Genomic DNA, 21613 nt, shown 5'->3' on the forward strand with positions numbered 1-21613 from the left:
ATCATGTTGTTTTCCTGTTGTAATTTCTGCAAAGCAGATGTGACATCTTGGGCTTAAGGGCTTTAGGCTGATTTTGATGGCTCAGTCTTGCTGCTATTCAGGGAGCACAAAAAGTTCTCCTGCAGTGGAATGGGATTCTCTGTGTAAAGAGCAAAGAATCACCCGGGAGGAAAGGGGTTATCCTCACTGTCGGTGATGGGACCTGGCTGCTGGATTTAGGGAAAAGGTCCATCTACTGCCTAGTCCCGTATGGCTAGTTCTCAGAAACTGGAAGAACACAATGGGCCATATCCACTGGCCTAACACATCTCTATTTCCAGCAGCCTAGGGTCACTCATCTGCACACAGACTAGTGTTACAGTAAAACTGTGCCTGAGAATGGCAGAAGCACTGACTGCATCCTTGGAAGCATTTACAAGATAATTCTTTCTCCTAAAATTAAAAAAAAAATCTGTAGGACAGTTAGGAACTAGATTGAATAGATTACCCTCTTGTATTACCAAACTACAGTCAGAGCAGAATGAAAGCTTTCTGCCATCATATGTTCTCAGAACAACTAGGAGAAAAGCAATGAATGTCCAGCTGGTGAGAGCGATCAGGAACCCTAAATGCCTTGTCTGCCTGCCAGTTAAGCTGTGAATAGCATCAGTGAAGTGCAGAACACAGTTATGTAGGTTTTTCCCAGTCTACGCTTTTCCCAGTCTTAGGTTTCACTGAAATCTACAACCCAGGCAGGTTTATAACCACAAAATCAGATTATTCCTATGTAGTAATACAGGAATAATAAAGAAGATGATTTTTCTTTCTTCCTCATGGCCCTGCTACCCTCCTCATCCTCAAGGCCCTCTTACAGACTCCCACCTTTCAGCATAGTTCTCCCTGTGCAGGGAGTTGTACTTGTGGTTGCCATTCAAAACCTTTTGTGATGAGTACAGATGTTATTCTAGAGTTTCCAGAGAGGCTGTGGCTTGTGCAGTGAACTTTAACACACATTAAACACAGCTCCAAGACAGAGAAACATCCCTTATGGAGGCAAAACAAAAGACAAATAATGATGGATGGCTGTATTAGGCCCTCAAGCACTTATCATTAGAGCATCTTACCACATCTGAGATAGTCAATAGTGCAGAAACATTAAAAATGGGGATTTCAGAACTGTCTGGATGATTTAGATATTCATTAATTTTCAAATATGCTTGACAGGTCAAATGCTGCCCATAAATTTCCAGTGATGGTTTAAGGGCTGTATAGCTAAGATTTAAAGAAAATTATAGTCATAAGTAGACAGTAGGAACTGAAATAAGAAGTTAATGTAGGGGGGCAGGCAATAAACCTAGAATGAATGTTTATTTGATTTTTCAGTATAAAAATAGCCTCTTTTATTTTAAGGCTTTTTCTCTCTTTACACATGCTGAAAAGGAAGCTGCACAATGCAGAACAATGAGACTTCATCAAATCCAACATTCAACAAAATACTGTTGTTGGTGTTACTCTAATTCAAATCTTCTTGTCAGTATTTTATTTCTTTTGCACCATGAATCAGAGACAAGACAGCAAGTAGTGTAGTCCCAAAAGGCATAAATAAGGCAGGTCTGTAGTCAAACTGAGACCTCCACCTCCCTAAGGATTGTTCTTTCCAAGCTGTTCAAATATTGAATAACTCCAGAATATAATTACCCCTTGTATTCCATCATGTGCCAAAGTTAAACTAACCAAGCATTGTAATGTAATATAGTTCCTTGAACCAGCTAAACTTTCATATTGTTTATCTCTCTGCCATATGTAAAAGGACCACCCAAACAGAATACCAGGTAAAGATTCTGTAAAAAACCAGAATATCGGTTATTGTCCACGTAAAGCAAAAAGGGAGGTGCTGGAGAAGAGGCTATAGATGACACAGTAGTTAAGGTGATTTAGTGACACACAAAAGAGTTGGAAGATTTAGGCTTTTTTCCTGGTTATAGCCACTGACAGCTGTAAGAAAAGCGGTCACATAACTTGTTTGGCCTTGAGTCAGTACTTTCTTTGTAAATTAGAGGCAACCCCATTGAAATGCATCTGTTGCCTAAAGGCTTTTTGAGCCAGATAAAAATGCAACATTATATTCCACTAAAACTAGATTTTAATTTCAGAAAATGGTGAGGGGTTTTTTTAATTATTAAAGATAACAAAAGTAGAACACACTACTTTCAAGCAATCACAGAAAATTCATTTGTCTAAAATGTAATATTATAATTCAGTTTAAGATCAAAAAAGATAATATTCCATCCACTTAATCTGATGCTAATAAATATCCCTCTATTTTACATCAATGAAAAATATTTCAAATTAAGAGATGCTATCTTAACCTGGGACTATAACCAGCTACTAAAGTTTTTTTCCTTTCCAGATAAACATTGAACTCTGAGACATATAAAAGTAAGAAAACACTAACTAATCTACTGAGACCAAAAAAGTTACATTCATAGATACCTTTTTGGAGAGTGTTTTAAAGGCCATGTGGGGAAAAGCTGATGAATTTAACAGGATATTTTCCTAATGTGGGTCATATTAAAGACTAGGGTCATATTAAAGACTAGGGTTCTTAAAAAAAAAAAAATTGTCAGTGCCCACTAAGCTTAGAATATGGCATTTCCTGTCTGTTTCAGTTCAGATCAGTATCAGAAACCAATTTTCCTGCATTTTCTGCTCTGAAGTCCTTCCACAGCCCTTATCTGGAATACAAGGTAAGGCAAAACATGAAATGGATTTTCCACATGCAGTGAAAAAGTCATCATCATTATTCAGTTTAAACAAGGAGTGAGACATTATTATTATTTACTGTTGGTAGACAAGGATGTACCGGAGTCTCAGAACTTCTGATCCTAGTTCTGTATAGCACCATTTTCAGGCAGGTGACTCACACAGTGATCCTCAGAAGATGTCTGAGGACCAAACTTTCAGTGGATTTTAGGGCTCACATCCCAACCCAGAAAAGCACTGTAAAGTATCACATGGCTTTCTAGACCAGGATTGCACCTCTTGTGCTTTCCTTTCAGTCTGCAAAAACAGACAGAAAACTGTATGAAAAGGTCAAAATAAATTTTTACAAGATTGGGAATAAGATTTCCCAAAATCTCATGTTCTTAAGTGAGGTGCCTGAATACCTTCTGTGCAACTCCAGCCTTTGTTTCTGTTTCAGCTTATAGAGACAGAACTTCAAATGTGGCTCTGACATACCATTAGCCTCTTTCCTGGCCATTCACACCACAGCACTGAAAAAACGCAATTATGAGTCTTTCTGTTTGAACTTTCAGGATGAGAACAGGGATCCAAATGGTAAAAGAAAATTATGTGAACCAGCAGCAAAAATCACCCTCTAGAAGGAGAGGGTGATGGAGTCACAATTTGGTTCAAGAACCATAGAATGGTTGAGACTTGCACATGTCAGCACTTGCACATGTCAGCAGATCATATATTTGAAAAGTTGTAAACTGAGGTGACAAAACTGAGGGAGAAGTGAGGAGAATTTTTGGATCATTGCGCATAAACAAATGGCTTCAATATGCCAGGTTACTACCAGGTAAGCCTCAGAAAGATCCTACAAATTCTCATGATCTTAATATTCTAGAGACAAGAGCAAGATGAAAAATAAGAAATATTTTTCAGAACAAGCCTCAACCCATCTGCAAACCTGAGCATATCCACAGTGGAGAAGGCACTTGACCACAGTAAGGAGCCAGCCATACCACTGGAACAGCTAATGAAGGTGTAATGGACTATGCTAAAGAAGGGGAAGGTTTATCCTACACTTTGCAGGCTTTTAAGCTGCTAAAAGCCCTTTATAAATTCCTCTGGCACCAGGAGCTACATAAGGAAAACATAAGTTGTTCTATATGAGTGTAAGAGTTATTAAAGCTTTCAAGGAAAGCTCAAACTCAGTGCTTATAATACTTTTCCAATAAAAGGAGAGATAAAAACAGGAGGAGAGATTTTTGTATGCAACAATCCTCATTTCAAGCCATCTGTACCCTCTGAAAGTACTTGCTCTACACAGGCTATTCTTCAAATGCCATGCAACGCAGTTCCAGGTGATGGGATTGTCACCACAATTTTGCATCAGTGCACTAAAGAAAATGCCAAAAACCAAAATTAATAACCAACTAAAATAAAAAGGGCTCACACCTATCTTTGCTCACTTATTTTGTGGCACTCAACTCCAGCGTAGGAGAGAACCTAAATTTTTAAACCTACTTTGTACATAACCCCCCCTCGGTTCATTGCACAATCTTGAATATGCCATCAGAGCTGACATACACATTTCAGAAGAAATTAAGTTTGTGGGGGAAAAAAAATCCCCAAAAACCCAAATAAAAAATTAACTAGTTTTTGGGGTTTCTGCAGAACAGTTGTAATCTGACATTTAGTTTTCCTGTATTGTGTCATACAAAAAAGCCTCAGCTGCTGTCACTGCCTGCATGTAATAAAGAGAGGCTGTGTTTTGCTCTGTTTGGACACAGTTACACCAAGCTGCTTTAAGCCACTGTAGAATTTAACATCAATGTGCCTCTTGGAAACACAATAACATCATAATTAGGGCTGGCAAATCACTTGCTATCATTAGCTAGGAGAAACAGAAGCAAACTTAAGTTGTATTTAAATTGACTGTTTGTTGTGTATTGAAAGTAAGTCAGCTATTCTCACCAGTGGGAGACAAAGTCTACAGACATGAATAAATATGCATTAAAATGTTTATTTATGAACAAATGCATGGTCTTTGAAACAGATACCTCAGAGAACATTGCTGACAGGCACTACATATCCTTCTAACCTTGAAATAACCAAATGCTAAATGCAGTGGCCACATGATATTATTAATTCTTAGAATACAACATTGACCACAATTAACACATGTGTGTATAGACGTGACTAAAGTTTAAAATTTAAGAAGAAAAAAACCACTTAAGAATAAAGAAGATGGGCTTCCATAAGAGTGAGGATCCAAAATATTCTTTAGCAAGAATTGTAGGTTACCTGAGACAATATGGCTTTTTAAAACAATGGGAAATGTGTATAAACAGCAGTAACAAAGTAGCAGTATTACTAACATATCAGTCTCAATTGTTTTGATATAAACATATTCTTCTTAAATAATTATTTTATTTCTACTTGGAAAATATCTATTTGTGGTACACAAAGAGCTGTGATTAAATTAAAATCAACTTCTGAACTGGAAAGTCTTCATTAACCACACAGAAAAAATTAAGATGCAAGTAGGTCACCCTTCACTCTTACAAATTTCTCAAGCTGTCATCCAAACAGCACATAATCAGGAGTCCTCTGTTTCAGAAAACTAGACTCCAAAAAGGAAGACATTCAAACTTTCAGGAAACTGGCCAAGGCTTGCAAATATGGGATTGATTTCTTGCTCTCACAAGGATTTCCAGTGTATCTTGGCTTACATTACCAAAGGGATTCCAAAATTCTAAAAATCAGACTTGGCAACAAATTTAGCATCAAATATTCATCAAAGAGTGTTTGCTTGACTTGGAAGCACCCAAGACCATCAGCACGTATTCTTCCTAGCTTCCAATTAATAAAACTCTCTGGTTTAGAGTGAAACAATGACAGCCCTACCACAGAGAGACAACCATCCTCTGGTGGCACCCCCAAGGGACAGCCTCTGGGAGCCTGGGCAGCAGGCTTCCACCACCCGCTCCACATGGTGCTCCCATTCCTGCTCTTCTTCCATGTGTTGGTGGTGGGACACACACACACACAGACTTCCTGCACACATGCAACAGAAGCAAACTGAGCAAACTGTACCTGTGCTGCCTAAATTGCAGCTGCCACACCAGCTCTGTGGGGTCTGCCTTGCACTTCCACACCACTGTCGTGGAGAAAGCAGAAAGGTCCAGATGAGCTCCTCAGGCGCTGCGGGAATAGGGCCACACTGCCCAGATGGAAAATATCCCCATTTGGGATATGGCCACGGAGGGAAAGGACTGGAGAGTCTTGTGCAGCAAGTGTTTAGAAACTTTTCTAGGTCACCGTCCAAGGGGAGAACAAACCCTGGGGATTGCAGCGTTTTCTAGCAGAGGAAAATCCATCAGTTGTGTAAAAATGTCCTGACAGTTTGGCACACCTGTAGTTAAGGACTTCAGTGAATAACACCACTACACAGTAAAATGTGTTTTCTATTGTGTTGCACGAAGTCAATACTTAGATTAATTTTACTTGACATTTTCCACTTCATATCATTACTTTTTTCATCAAAATGGAAAAAAAGTAATAAGATGGATTCCCCTGAGTAACATTTTTCCAGTGTGAAGAATTTGTATAAGGGATTCTGGCCAAGGTACAAATTTCATATAAAACAATCGAATGCAATTTTACATGCAGCTTTCTACCCTCTCCACCCCCAACAAGTGGAAGGTAGTCCTGGTTTTCCATTTCCTTCTCTTCTGTCCTACTTGAGGTACTACCATGACCCATTGGATTATGAAAACAAAATATTTTTCCAAATTAAAATGGTCCTTTCTAAATGGTCCTTTCTAATCCTTCTCTACATCCTGATAACCATGAAAGATGAAGCAATTTTCTAGGCCATTTTGAAAGGGGATTCTAGCAAGCTAACAACAGAAATCCTTGTAAGTAACTCACATTCATTTTCAGAATCACCAGAAGTTCAAAACAATTAGCTTTTTAAAAATTATTGTTCACTTATCTATAACACAAATACCACATGTTGAAAGGGATATTCTTTTTTTTTTTTTCTTTTTTCTTGACCAGGCCAAATCTGGACATACTTTGTATGTCTGTCCCATATGCCTGGATTCCTTTAGATGTAAAGGAGGAAGAATTCTATCATGCCCCATTCTAGCCCAAAGAGGCTTGAAATGAGCATGGTAGTGTGTCATGGTAGCTTGTAGGCCTTCCAAAGATGTGCAGTTTAGACATATCTTTAGCAATACAGAAGAACAATTTCACTGAGAAAGAAACTCATCAGTCTTAGCCAGACATTCAGGAGTGGTTATGGATACTACAGGGACAGTTCTTCCTCAGCTGTTCATCCAGAGAGGTGAAAAGACATAGTCAAAAGCTGATAAAATTATCAACTCAGTGCTCTGACTTTTCAGCTGAGGTGCTGCTGGGAATTCCTCACATACCAAATCAATTCCTGCCAGTTTTAACCAGCAAAGTTCTGTTCTTTATGACAAGTTGGTTTAATTTCTCCTTATAAAATAGCGATGTAACTTTGTGCAAGATACCAGTATTATATATTGAAATAATACAAGGTGTTTAGAATGGGTTTCAGTAAAAGTCGTGCAGTTACTAGAGGAAATTGAAACTGCTACTTTAGCATACACAAAAATTTTGTGCATCTCCCTCTCAGTCCACTATTAGTCACAAGCACAGACAGTGTGCCAGAATAAAGAGATCCAAGGCCAATTTCGAATCCAGGTGGCCATTTCTAAGTGCTCTTGTGTGACAACTTTCAACAGCAGAAAAAGGCAATTGGTCATAGTTTTGTACATACAAAAATCATGAAGATTTTTACTTGCACTTTATATATATATATTAATCACACACAAACAGTCCCAGCAAAAGCCAGGATCAGGAACAAAATTCTCACACTTGAAAAAGAAGTTTCTCCTTTGAGCTATCAGCAGCTCAAGGACGTACCAGGAAGTGGTTATCTAAAGAGTTTTCTGATCTTTACCAAGAACTTAGCTGCTAAACGAAAAAGAATGTACGAGCACAAAAGCAGAAGTGCTTTGTGTTATGGTGACTGAGGAAGAACAGACTTCCCTATTCCTCCCTTTTCAGTGAAGCATCTTCTACACTTTGTGCAGTCCAGGAACATCTCTGGCACTGACATTTTAATGATCTTCTCCCACAAATTATTCCCTTAACCGATTAACCTTATTGTTGTAACACTATACTGGTTTAATTTCACTTCTAATTTGGCGGAATTTTTCTGTCTGCCAAGACCACTCATTACTTTGAAGCACTGTTTGCAACTCAGCTCCAGCTATACAAAAAGAGTTCTTAAAATAGCCCATGAACTGTGTGAGGTAATGCCAGACTGAAATCAGATATTTGCCTGTGCTCTTCCAGCTACTTTATTTGATGTCTACTGAGAAGAACCCGAAATCTGCATTTATTTACTATACTTCATACAATGCCTAGCTATGGAGAGATGGGCTTGATGGGTGTATATATCTGTGCTAATCTCACCCCTGGATTCATAGAGGACAGGTTTTTGAGCACTCGTTCATGAGAATGTTCATTTTATGAATTGATGACCAAGGGATTACCTCTCAGCACAGAACCCTGCACAAGGGGAGAAAGCAAACGCACACAGCAACAGATATGAATGAAATAAAGTCAGTGATTTAAAGCACAGTATCCAAAGGTGCAAGAGAACATCTATAAGGACCAATTCTTCTAGGAAAGAGATTCTGGATGAATCTGCTGTTTTAACAGTAGGTGTGTTATGCCAGCAGGGAGTTAGAACAGGGTCCTTTCAGCTGTGTGCTCCCACAGGGATCAAAAAATTAATCCTTTTCAGCTAAATTATATCAGAAATGTTTTTTGCTTGGCTGTATCTTTCAACTGTGAAGGCACTCTGAAGCCAAGGATTTGGTAAGCAATTGGAATTTGCTATAAATTAATTCAGATTTTACTCAAGTAGTCTAAAGTCCATGTTTCAAAAAACTTTACATGAACAAAGTTTTAGTAGGGTACATTTTCAGTGTGTTGCTAGTATTTGGTAACACTGCAGAATGAATAAATAAAACGTAAGCAGAGATACGCCTGATAGGGAAAGTGTGATTTATGAGCAGTAGGTAGACACTAATCACAATGCTTTGAAGAGGCCATGTAACCATAAAAAGGATTCAGAAAGTGTGAATTTTTGAAAGATGCAACATCTGGTAGAATTTTCTGAAGACACAAGGCCCTCCAAACCTCTAGAATAATCTATAGAACAAATAATGCCAAAAAAAATAAAATCTGGGAAAAATATTTAGGAGAAAAAAGTAACTATGTGAAGACATCATCTCGCTATTCAAAATCTACATTATTAGCTGTTAAGTTGGAACAACTTTTATTTCTTCAAATCAAAACTCCTGGAATTCTCCTAAAGATACATCCTGGGCAGATAGCAATACTCTATCACCACATCATTACACTACTAAATTAAAATAAGCTGCATAATGTCAAGTTTCAGTTAAATACTTTACCAAAGTTTGTAAAGCTACCCTTTAAACTAATGGGGAATTACTTTTGGAGTCTTCACTTGAACCCTTGCTGCCTTTCTGATTCTCAAAAGATTGAAGAAAGGGGACTTTGGGGTGGAAATTGGAGGCAAAACTAATTGTGATACATTTTGTCCCAGCTAGGAATGCTGCCTGGTGAATCTTTCAGCAGTATAGGAATAAGTCTTTACTTATGGCAAAAGTCTTTACTATCCCCTGAGAATGTCATCTGGATTACATCCTCTCTAGCATTGGAATTAGACTGCTTGTAAAATAGAGATCCCTTTTCACTATTTTTTAAAAATTTATTCAAAGAGAACAACTATAAAACTAAACACATTTAATTTTTTTTTTTAAAAAAGAGGAACATTTGTGTGGATTTCTCAAGACCCAGTCTGAACTTCACAAGCTCTTCTGAAGGAATAACTGTTTGGTTTGTATTTTCAATGTGTTGTAAGAGTCTCACTTATCCATGGGTCTGATCATGACATTCCTGTGGGGCAAAGTTGCTAAATGGTGACAACACAACACCAATAGTTTTGCAAGTATGAGGATGGGAATACAGGGTCCAACACTTACAGACAGAAATCTATAATCTCTTCCCCCCCAAAAAGTTGTTTTGTTGAACCTACTGAGAAAGGGTCTTAGCTGTAATCAATAATTGCCCACTACAAGAATTTTGAAGACAGATGCTAAATATAGTAAGTAAATCACTACGTTCTCTATTTCTTCAACACTGACCCTTTAACAGTATTAAGAGAAAGGTTTAGGATATTTTTACATCTGCAGCTCAAACTGAAAAGTGATGATTTTGGCTGCAGTTTAAGCACACCTTGGAGTAGGATTTGGGATGTCTATAACCATAGAAGACAGAAGTTTATAGCTCCAGCTCTGATCTTAATGCTGGTTTCACAAGGGCCTGTGGGAGATCCTCTGACAGCAAGCAGGTTTGAAGGCAGCTGTGATTACAGTCACTCTGAGGCTGCCAAACACTGCCTGCAGGGTGGGACAATGCACCATTCAAATTTCCAGCATGTTTTCTTCCAGCAGAGATTTTACATTTTGATAGAGAAAGAACACAGCATTAAGACATCACACAGAAGGAGCATGGGGGGAAGAGGAAATCAAGTGAAAAAGAAACCTTTAGTTTTTTTAGCAGCAGCATGGTATGAACCAAAGGCACATACACTGAAAAGCCATATGAAATGATACAAGACATTTTAGGTACACAAAACAGACCCGTTATGGTGGTGGCTGGAAATCTAATAGTAATATGAGTATCCAAATTTGCTGTGTATTTTAATCTGTGTTTTACAGCAAACTCTTCAGAGGGCTAAAATGCTCCCTCTTTCCAAGCTGAGTTTTCACATCATTGTCCTCTCTAGTAGGCAGGTCAGAGCACACCCTCTCTGCCAGCATGCCATGCCCACCAAACTGTGCTTCGGAAGAAGTACACCACCTCACACTAGCATCTTCTGCTCAACAACCTGTCCAGGTCTCACACACATCACTGGAAAGGGACCTACAGGAGCACTCTGAAATAAGCTGAGCTCTTTGCTGTCCACAGAGACAACTGTAAACTACATTTGCCATGGTTCTCTGAGTACATGCAAATCATCTTCCCCACTCCTCTAGACTGCATCCTGACATTTGATTTATTCATTGCACAAATGCTCTCTATTAATCTCTTCCGTATTTATCTTGCAGTAATTGCATATCCCTGAGTCAGGTGATGCAACACTTTCTGAAGAGTTCCTCATGGACTTAATCCAAAATAATCATAATAATGAAATAAGAAAAAATTATTTCCTCTCATTTGAGCACATTCTTTTTATTCTTACTGAGGAAAAAATATTTACTTCACTGTCAATGAGTTAACAGAGAATGTTCAAATAGAAGAATAGTTGGTTTGATTTGATCCTTGTTTATCAAGATGGCATTTTTTGTCAAATTATGTTGATTTAGTTTGGAAATCCTAAAGTAGTATAGCACATGCACAATGTTAGATGAACTAAAAGTTAGCCCCTATTGTTTAGTATTATTTTAATTTATCTTAAAGTTTTATAAATGAATTGATGACAATTTATGACTAATTACTTGCAAGGATGCATACTAACAAAACAAGGACTGAATCTAAAGAGTCTGTGCTAAAAATAAAATTACTGCACCCTAAGTCCATGTCAGACCCCTTAAACCCTTTACTTCATTCTCAGATGTCAGCTGGCCATGAGTTTCTGTTATCTAAACAATTGTATTTTAAGTCCTATGCAGATATGCAAAAGCAGAAATGAGGAATAAATGTCTCAGTTCCATCAAGGGAATCCTTTGGATGACAGTCCTCGGCCATGACCTGGACTCTACTGTCTGCCCATTCTCACTTGTATTAGGCTTCAGTCTTTGTACAGCTGACTCCATTTTTACCTTACTACTATTTAGCCTATCTTTGCTATAAATTTAGAACTACCAATAAAATTGATAAGATGACAACTGAGAGAGAAAGCTCATTGCTTGACATTGCATCTCTCAGTATCACCTCCACTGTCAGAATGATACTGTAATTGATGATGATGTCATGTAAGGCAGCTAAAGGCTACATTCAAGTTGTTATATGTAGTTGTTTCAAATTATCATATGTTGTTTCTCAAGCAATGACAATGGACTGTGACCTGCAAATTAAAAAAGCTGCATTATAAATGCAACACACTTCAAATAAAAATAAAATATTCAAGCTAATTTTAACCATGTTACCTAGGCATGTCTTCAATATAATATTCATCTGGAACAACAATGAACATGAATAGTCTTTCATTTTCTACTGTTTGTTTGGCAAAATCCTTCATTCTTTTACCTTCATCATGAATGCTTTTGACAACAGATACTTGGCTGAGAAGCTGAAAATCAAACTGTAAGTACTACTGTAAAGGGTTACAGACAACATCATAATCTTTCAGTGAAAAAGGATTCCAGCTTTAGAGTGCAATAGCAGACCTGTCTCTGAGATCACTTCTCATCCTTTGGGCAGGTATTGTACTGTTTCAGGACCACTCATTCCTTCCTGGAGCCAAATTAGAATCAAAATCATTTAGGTTGGAAAAATGTTCAAGATCATTAGCACAACCATTAACCAAGCACTGCCAAGCCCAAGTGCTGCCTCTACCCATCTTTTATCTGTCCAGGGATGGTGACTCCACCACTTCCCCGGGCAGCCTGTTCCAATGCCTGTTCCCATTTTGGGAAATAAATTTTTCCTTCTATCCATTCTCACAGGACTTATACTCCAGACCCTTTCTCAGCTCCATTGCCCTTCTCTGGACACGCTCCAGCACCTCAATGTCCTTCCTGCGGTGAGGGGCCCAGAATTGGACACAGCTCTTGGGCTGTGGCCTCACCAGTGCCCAGTACAGGGGGACAGTCACTGCTCCTGCTGGCCACATCACTGCTGAACTAGGCCACGATGCCCTTGGCCTTGCCTACTGCTACAGTTCTCTACAGATGAAACAAAACTATTGTCTGTAAAGTGAAATCAGCAGAGATCTTGATCCTTTGTCTTTCAGTATAATGCAGGTATCCATTTAAGTGGCTTACTTTGCCTCAGCCACTAAAAGACCGCACTCTGCTTGGTGGTTAGGTTGCCAACATCTATTTTAGTACACACACATACAAAAGTGAAAAAGAAACTAGTGGAGTCATAGATCAGATTTCTAAAGCTGCCAAATAAAGTTGTATTTTCTACTTGATGTGAAAGCAAGAACAAGACAGTCATCCACCATCCAAATCATAATTCTGCTAGTTAAATGACTGCCTTTCTTCTCATTTCACTTCCAAAGTTCCCAGAACACATCCTATTGCACACAAGCAAGCAAACAGATTTTGTAACAATTGCCACTGATTGTCAAGAAGCTGCTTCTTGCCATTTTAAGAATGCAGTTCTTCAGTGTTTGCAAGAGTTTTTAAATATGTGGTTAAAACACCAACATTTTTGTCACTGAAGCAAACAGATCTAAGTACAAAAAAAACCCCCAAAATCTCTATGATGTGACAGGAGTGAATTTCAGAAGCCCTGAACTCTGAGAAGATCTGTTGAATCCTGGGACAGACACACTGACGCCTTTGTCTGTGCTTCCCCCTTCAGGCAAGTTGTGAATAAATCTTTCTAAGCACTTTTCATGACTAGCCCAGGTTTACTAACGGCAGAAAGTCTCTGATGCTCAAATGTCCAACACCATCCCAGGATTAGGTGGCTATATAAAAAGTTCAAGACATTACTACTGCACACTGATGAGCAACTTCGTTAGCAAAACCCTGGTGGAGGCATCCATCACAGCAACTTCTACCTGAAAGAAGCACTTGAGGTGGTACTAAACCACATGTTTAATACTCATTTCATAGCAACCCTCACTTTCTCACTTTGCAAGATGCATTGCAGCTCACTGCTGTTCTTCCTTTAATATTTAGGTTGTCTTAAAATCTCTATTCACAGCAAGTTTTTCTGGTGAGGTACCCAGTTACTCTTAGATCTAATTACAAGGTATGCTCACTATACAGGAAAACAACATAACTTTTATTTATTCTTTGTTATAATCTGAGAGTGAAAATGCTTGAATACTTTCTAGGCATCACAGGGATAAAATACCTTCTTCAGAAATAAAAACCCCCTAAATAAAACAGGTCAATCCAAGACTATTGAGCCGCAATCAACACTTTCATAACAATTCTGTTTGAACTTTGCAGTTATTCCTGACATACTTAGTTCACTTTTCACTTGATATATAATACATTCTGCTGTTTCAGGCTGCCATGCTGTGCTGGCTCGCTGAGTAATACATGTATTGTATACTGCCAGCTATGAAATCATGCTAAGATTGTGAAATACATCAAAGCAAGGACATTCAAAGTTTCTTCAGGCATTCTCATCTAATTTCCTCCTTCTCTCCTTTAGCTGCAGTTTATGTTGCACTACATTGAGGCATGAGCTGGAGATTCTGGTAATCCATCAAAAGAACAAGATGCAGACTTTAAAGACATTTTTCAGCACTACTGTTAGTGGGTGAACCTCAAAGGCATGACTGAAAACACCCAGTGCATTCACTAAACCTCAAGTCTTTGTGACAGTCTTTTGGAATCAGCTGGCATCTTGCTTTTTCTTCTCCTGAGTAATATGAATTTTTTTGTGCTTTTGGAGATCAAAATGTAGTTTTAGTGGTCATTTTGTTTGGTTTGTCATTTTGGGTTTTTTTCAAACCCAGATGAAACTCCTAGAGGCTCCATCTCCCTTGTTTAGCATTACTTGCAACAAACATTTCTTGGGAAACTTGGATATGAGTAGCTACAGTAGGTTTTAAGAGTTTGCAACAACATTTAGGTTACTACTTCAGCTTTTTTTACTTACAGGGAAAATGCTGCCAAAGCAGATCTTTTGGTCATACCACTAAACAGGCTAAATGAGCTGTAGGTGATGCTGTCCAGCCATCACAGTTAAATTCTGTATTAATTTCTTAATATGTCTCATTATCAACATGAGGAAAAAATATTATTCCCAGTGATGATTTTGGGGTTTTTTTTATAGTAAACATTTAAGCTGACACAAAGTTGCTTTACTTGCATTATAAAAATCATTGATTTTTCTAGTTAACACCTTGTGTTTGCATCAGAGCAAGATGAGAGGTCACAGATATCTTTTATGTGTGGTAGAAATCACTTACGTGCTCCTACTTGACCAGTTTGCTGAAACAGCATTGGTCATTGTTTTTGTTCCTAAAGTAACTCCAAACATCTCTTTCACAGGCTGTTATCCTTCTCTTCTAGGAGCTACTCTTCCTTCTGTCAAGAAATCCCACCTGTGGCTGGGATACAGCCAATGCAAATGAAGGGGATGGATCAGCACTGAAGCTACGACTGTTCCAATTCTGGTCCTACTGTTGTCACAATCCAGGCTCTGTTCAAAGCATGTGAAGTGACATGAAGGATTTGCTAGTGGCAGTTACCAAGAATTTGGTGGGAGTTCAGGAATTATTCCTGTCATATAATAACACAGCTCTCTTCTGGATTTTAGACAGATCAAACAGTAACATTCTATTTCACTGTGGCTCATAACACTGCCATAAAAGACAAAGATACTGGCACACCTCATGCATTTGCTCTTTTGAGGTTTCCAGATGAAAGAGACTTTAAAATACTAAGATATGTCTGTACTTAAGCTGTGCTCTTGCAAGCTGGTTCCTATGCCGACCTAGCTAAATTACCACTAATGGGATTTTTTATGGGATGATGCCTTCTACCGCCTGCAACTTTCCTGTTCAGTTTCCTTCCCTAAATGTTGGCTCACTGGCTGCAAGTGCTTTGCTTAGCCAACAAACATCAGTTAAATCCTTCTCTTACTTAAAAGAAGAAATAAAATTAAACAGAAAAGCATTTTTCGCTCTGATAAAACAGCTAATTAATCTATTCATTACGAAATTTCCATTATACACCAGTTAACAGAAAAAATTTACAAGCAACTTTTCTTCAGAAAACACTTGGCAGCCTATTGTATCCATGCTAAGAACACACTCTTACAAGACTCTTCCATTGTTTAAATAAATAAATAAATATATGTATATATAATGTTATTTAAGATATTTCAGGTTTTCAACTATACTGTTAAGACAACTTCATACTGCAGCTGGCATAGTTTAAAGGCTATTTTTTATTTGAAATTCAGCGACGTGAAAGAGCCCAATGGCGGCCAGACTTTGATTCACCAATCACTCATCAAAATAAGCATGACCAGCCTCTTTTCCTTCCAATTATATAGCATTCTGCAGGAACTCAACTTTCAGGAACTGGATGCATGTACATTTCTGAGGGTGAGATTTGGCTGCTTCATTAATCCACAAATAAAATACAAAAGAAAAAAGAGTGTATGGGCTTGGGGATCTCTCCCCTCCTCTCAATTATTACTAAACAAATGTAATTAGTGGTCCCAGATGGAGTAGATGGAACTGTTACCCACACTCCCATTAGGACAGGCTAACACTTCTGCTAATGGGTGTTTGTCTGCCAGGACTTTCAATCTACCACATAATAAACCCCAAAGTGCTCTGGAGCCAATCCAGCCAGCAAGGAAATCAGAGGTCTGCTCCTGTATGTCTTGTTTGTGGCTGCACCAGCTCTGTAATTCTCAGTCTCACACTGGATTCATGAAGCTGTCACAGTCCTGCTCTACTTCCCAGCTGTATAGACCCCTGCTCTTTAGTGAATCCAAAATTTACAAAAATCCTCACTCTCCCTTGTTCAGCGAGTGACTGTGTTGGTCCTCTGTAGTAAGAGGAGACTGATCTTTTGTTTGTTTTCCAAGAGTAAAATTGTATTTCAGCCATTCTTGAGGCATTTCTCAACATGCCCGGAGGCAAACGATCATATCAATTGCTTTCCTAATTTCCTATAAAAAGTCAGCATTCTGTTTTTATCATGCAATACAAACAAAGGCATGGGCAGTTCAGGAGAGCATGGGGGTGGTAATGGTTTGGGCTTTACTTTCTTCTCCTCCACTCCCACTAACTTTTTTTAATAAGATAACTAGACAAATATCTTAAAAATTCTCCACTGTATATTTATAATTTTTTTTAAAATCTAATAGAATTTGTTACTTTAAAAGACCATAAGGAAAATGTTATTGTACATCTGCTGGAATGCAGGACTGTCATTGCAGAGCTGGGACAAATATTTAAACTCCAGTTTTTCTGAACACTGAAGTCATGTTAACATCTCCCATTACTTTTTCACTCTCTAAACACCAACTAGTTATTTGGATCACTATAAAACAATGTAAAACAATGTCAAACGGAGACAAAGATAATCCAGTGAACATCAGATTTTGACAAGGGGCGTTTTTTCCCAGCAGTCTTTAAGCCAATTTAGAGATATTTATGTTTTTTTAACTATTCATAGAGCAGGAAACTGCATGAACTGAGGAATTATTATTTAGCACTTGCATGAACCAAGCATTAACAGACAGCTCACAGAAAACTCTCCCTTATTTGAACTACTTTACTGTGATGCGCCCAAATTGGAAATACCAGCTATTTCCAAAATTAAGCACTTGGTCTCAAAAAGATGCAAGAATGCAAGAAGAAATACATTCTCTGCCATTTTAAACGGGCTGCAAATAACACTAAAATGTCACTCTAAATAACAATTCATAGTGAAAACATAGAAAAAAAAATCAAAAACTGTCACAATTCAATGTGCCTTACCCTGCAAATATTTACTTTTTAAGGGATAAAGGCAGCCAAAGCTATAATCTGGCAGCACATTCTTTCAGAAGGAATATGTTCTCAGTTGATAAAGAAATCTGTAGGCTTGTATCACAGCCATGAAATATCCACACAGATGTCTTGTCCATAAAGACTCAGGATGCAGTTGGGGACTTACTGTGAAGAAGCCCTCAATACAGGCAAAATACAGCCTTCCATTGACAGGATAACCTTTGAGATAACTGTCCCAAGTGCCACCAGTAGGACCATTTGTGGCATCTAGCTAAATCAAAACCACCTAGAGCAAAATGTGGGGTCAGAGAGGAAAAGAGGAAGAACAGACATGGGAAACTAGCTCTAGATCCATATGCAGAGAGGAACAGAAGTCAATTACCTCTGATAAATGCACTTTAATAAATGCTCAAGTTCCAGAAAATTGCAGGGCATGTGATTTTATCATATTTGGGCCTTCTGTGAAACCTTGAAAGAAGACAGTTTTGTAATGCTTTTTACTTTTTAATTGAAAAAAGTCCTTGAAGGTGTCAGTTTTCCATGTGCATTATGTCTATGGTAAGAGATTATTTCAGTGGCACAAACTGAGGACTGAAGCACATAAGCTGCCCTCAATACTACAAGAAAGGAACCATCCAAAAATAACATATTTTAAAAATTCTTTTTCTTGTTTCAAAAAAATTGAAAATGATCAAGCACAGTTTCACAGGCAGAAGCTTCCTGTAAACAACTGTGAGCTCTTACCACCTCAATATTTCTCTACAGTCATACACAGAGTAAAAGGCAGAAAGATTCCTGGTTTTTTCTGGAGAACCAGCTTAAACCTATCCCTCAGTATGAAGAGCTAAACAAGAAATACATATTAGAATTTGCATTAAATATATTCTTTAAAGAGACAGGAAGATGAATTAGCATAGTTTTTGTGTTATTTAAAAATAAAGAGGAAGAAATAAAAACCCAAAAATATTTCCACAATTGCAACATCACTGGATGCATATGGCAAACAAAAATATGAATTTTCACATTTTGATGGCATTTCAACTTCACTTGGTGGGAATCACATGCTGTACCCTGTAGCAACAAAAAGTGTGAAGCTCATAATATTCAGTTTAGTAATCTTTATGCGTTGAACAGGTCATAGGATATAGTATAACAAGATGTATATACAAATATATAGAATAACTAGTATATCACTGTTAATCTACATTCTGATCCTAGGATTAATTAAGCTCTTATTTATTTTTTATTCAGTGCAAGTACATCTCCTTTCATGATTAATTTTGGTGAGTAATACTGTATTCCAATGAAAATTTTAATCATTTTAGTTAAGATGCAGAGAATCCCATAACCATGAGCCTTATAAAAATTAAGGTAAAATAGAAACATAAAAACAAAAGGTAGGGTGAAAAAGCTTCTAAATAAGTTCAAACACCTCAGTGTGACATTACTTTAGCAGGGTTACTCCTGATCAAGACCTGTTCATTGAAAACTGAGAAAAATATTTAGTACTAACAGTAGCACTGGAGACACCAGTCAAACAGATTCTGCATATTTGTTCTTCATTTAGAAAGTTTCAGAGCATTCCCCAAGATTATCTGGACTTTACTTCTGACCTAAACCCAATCCTTTGGACGGTGGACATGGCACCTTTTTAGCCAGCATGCAGCAGCAATCCTTTACAGACAATTACAACCAGATGAAGGCAGTGGACTAATAATGCAAATCACAGATCAGCAGGGGAGTTAGAGCAGGAACTTTGTCTCTCAAGCAACCTGGTTCTCTCCTCACAGGGAAAGAGCTGTGCAGGCCCTGTGAGTGAGCAGCTCCACTGCAAAGCCCCTGGGCTCTTGGTGGACAGGAGTCTGAGCATCAGTGCCTTGTGATCTGCCAGCAGCAAAGGCTGACAGCACACGTGGCTGTACCAACCCAAGAGCTATCCATTTTCTAACTAAATTATTAAGTTTCCTTAATTAGGGAACTTCAGACTGTCTCTGAATTCATTGTTGGGCAACCTCATAGGGCTCCTCCCAGCCGGAATGATTTACATTAGTGCCACCAGATTGTGAGGATGGTAATTAAAGAGCTCACTTCTACTAGTGCAGCATCTCTCGAAATAAAAAGCATCTGCTTCTGCAAACCTTTGTGTCCAGAAAGTTTCACATCCAAGATTTAGCCTTACTTGGCCCTACCTTGCTTGAGATCAGACAAGATATCTTTATTACCATTAGGTATCATCTCTGAAGAATAGCACCTATCAAGTTAGCCAAGTCAATCTGTCTTAACAAAATCCATGCCAGCATATTTGAAAGATTACATGTATGAATCATTCCTTTAAAGCAATTACTGTGATGTTTTTATTGGAAAACTCTTGCATTCCTCAGATTCTCAGTGCTGTTCCTTGCAACAAAACCTACAAGCACAGAATGTTGTTTCTTTTGTTTCACATCACCAAAATGAGTACAATCAAGTGAGCGAGATTTCAAGACGTTATCAAGAGTCAAGCCAGATTGTCTTGTGAAAGGGAACCATCACCACATTTATCATAGTTCTGATGGAAAGGGGGAAAAAAAGGGAAAAGGAAAAAAAGAAGAAAATAAAAGAAAAAAGAAAAGGAAGTTACCACCCCTGTAGTAATGCTTTTCCTAAAACCTACAGCTGAACTGGGGAGAAAGTTACTCACTATATTACTATACTAGGCCATTGATTTATATTGTCTAAACACACACACTCAGCTAAAACATTGTACTCAACCACTATTCACCACCAACTCAACCATACGTGATGCAGCTGTGTCTGTGCTAGGGTTGCTGCAGGACCAGCAACATCCCTGTCCCTGGCAGGATGGAGAGGGAGCAGAACAAGGAGGAAAAGTGGCATTTGAATAATCAATAGCAGTCAAAAAATTTGTTAAGTGAGATTAGTACATTCCAGCTAAATAGATGAAAATTACTTCATACTTCAGGCATCTCAGAATGTTTGAAGGCTTGCAATAGGTAAGTATTACTTTAAGGAAGCACCACATGGGATCACTTATTATGAAATCAGACTTCAAATTAAACAGATGGAAAAGAGAAACGCTTTGGTAATTTACTCTACGCCTACCTCTAAAACTCCCTGTTTCATCTTCCGCGCCGCCCGCTCGCTCCTGTGTCAAATTGTCTCCTAATGTGCTCCCAAGTCCTGCCTGGCTCTTGTTACTGCACAGGCGTGTGCCAGGCAGGCAGGCAGCCAGCCAGAGGCATGTGTCCTGCTGGCTAACTGGTACCAGCTGATTCCTGCCTCCTGGAGTTAGTGTGATCCACCCCTCACCTCCACACGTTAATCCTGACACACCTGTGCTATGCATCCAGTTCAGCACTGGCCTTCAAGCTGGTGCAACTTCATCCAGAATAAAGACTGTTTCAAAAGTTAGACTAATTGACTCCAGCAGCAGATTTTCCATAGAAACTTCCCTTTTTCCTTTAAAGTTGGTGAAACTCTTCTTTGTGAGAAGGAATAAAGAAATGAAACTACTTACGGCATTGGCCTATTTGCATAAATTCTAAATTAAGTGAATACAGGAGTTTAAAAATACATTCTTTAATCATTTCCCATCCATATGCGGCATCCTAAGTTCAGCATGAGTAGAGACAAGGAGTAATTCTTTGAAAAGCACCAACTTTCAAGCACATCAGAAGAGGTTCCTTTTGGTTTTGAGCTGCATCACCTCCTTCACCAGAGATGTCCATGGTGAACAGTGAGGGCTATAGTGGCAGACAAGAACTGCTTCCCTCTAACAGCTCCACCTCAGCATCACTGGCTTTCTCTTCCCTACACATCAGCAGATACAAAACACACTGCAGAGCTTCCCACAACTGTAAACACAAAGCCCTTTCAACTCAGTACCTCCAGGACTGGATTCACAGTCACTAAGGCTCAGGGGGAGGCATTTAGCTCTATTGGGAATGTAATCTGACACATATTCATATTATGACAGTCCATGTACCTAAACACACACATGATTTAAAGCCATGCAGCACATAGAGTTTACCTCAGAGTGGAGCTTCAAAAACAAACCACTATTCCCCATGCAGACCTAAGCAAGTCTCTCTGCCAGATTTCAGTTCAATATTATGGCAGCCACAC

Source organism: Zonotrichia albicollis, chromosome 5, assembly GCF_047830755.1.
Source record: "Zonotrichia albicollis isolate bZonAlb1 chromosome 5, bZonAlb1.hap1, whole genome shotgun sequence".
In the NCBI taxonomy this organism is placed as follows: domain Eukaryota; kingdom Metazoa; phylum Chordata; class Aves; order Passeriformes; family Passerellidae; genus Zonotrichia; species Zonotrichia albicollis.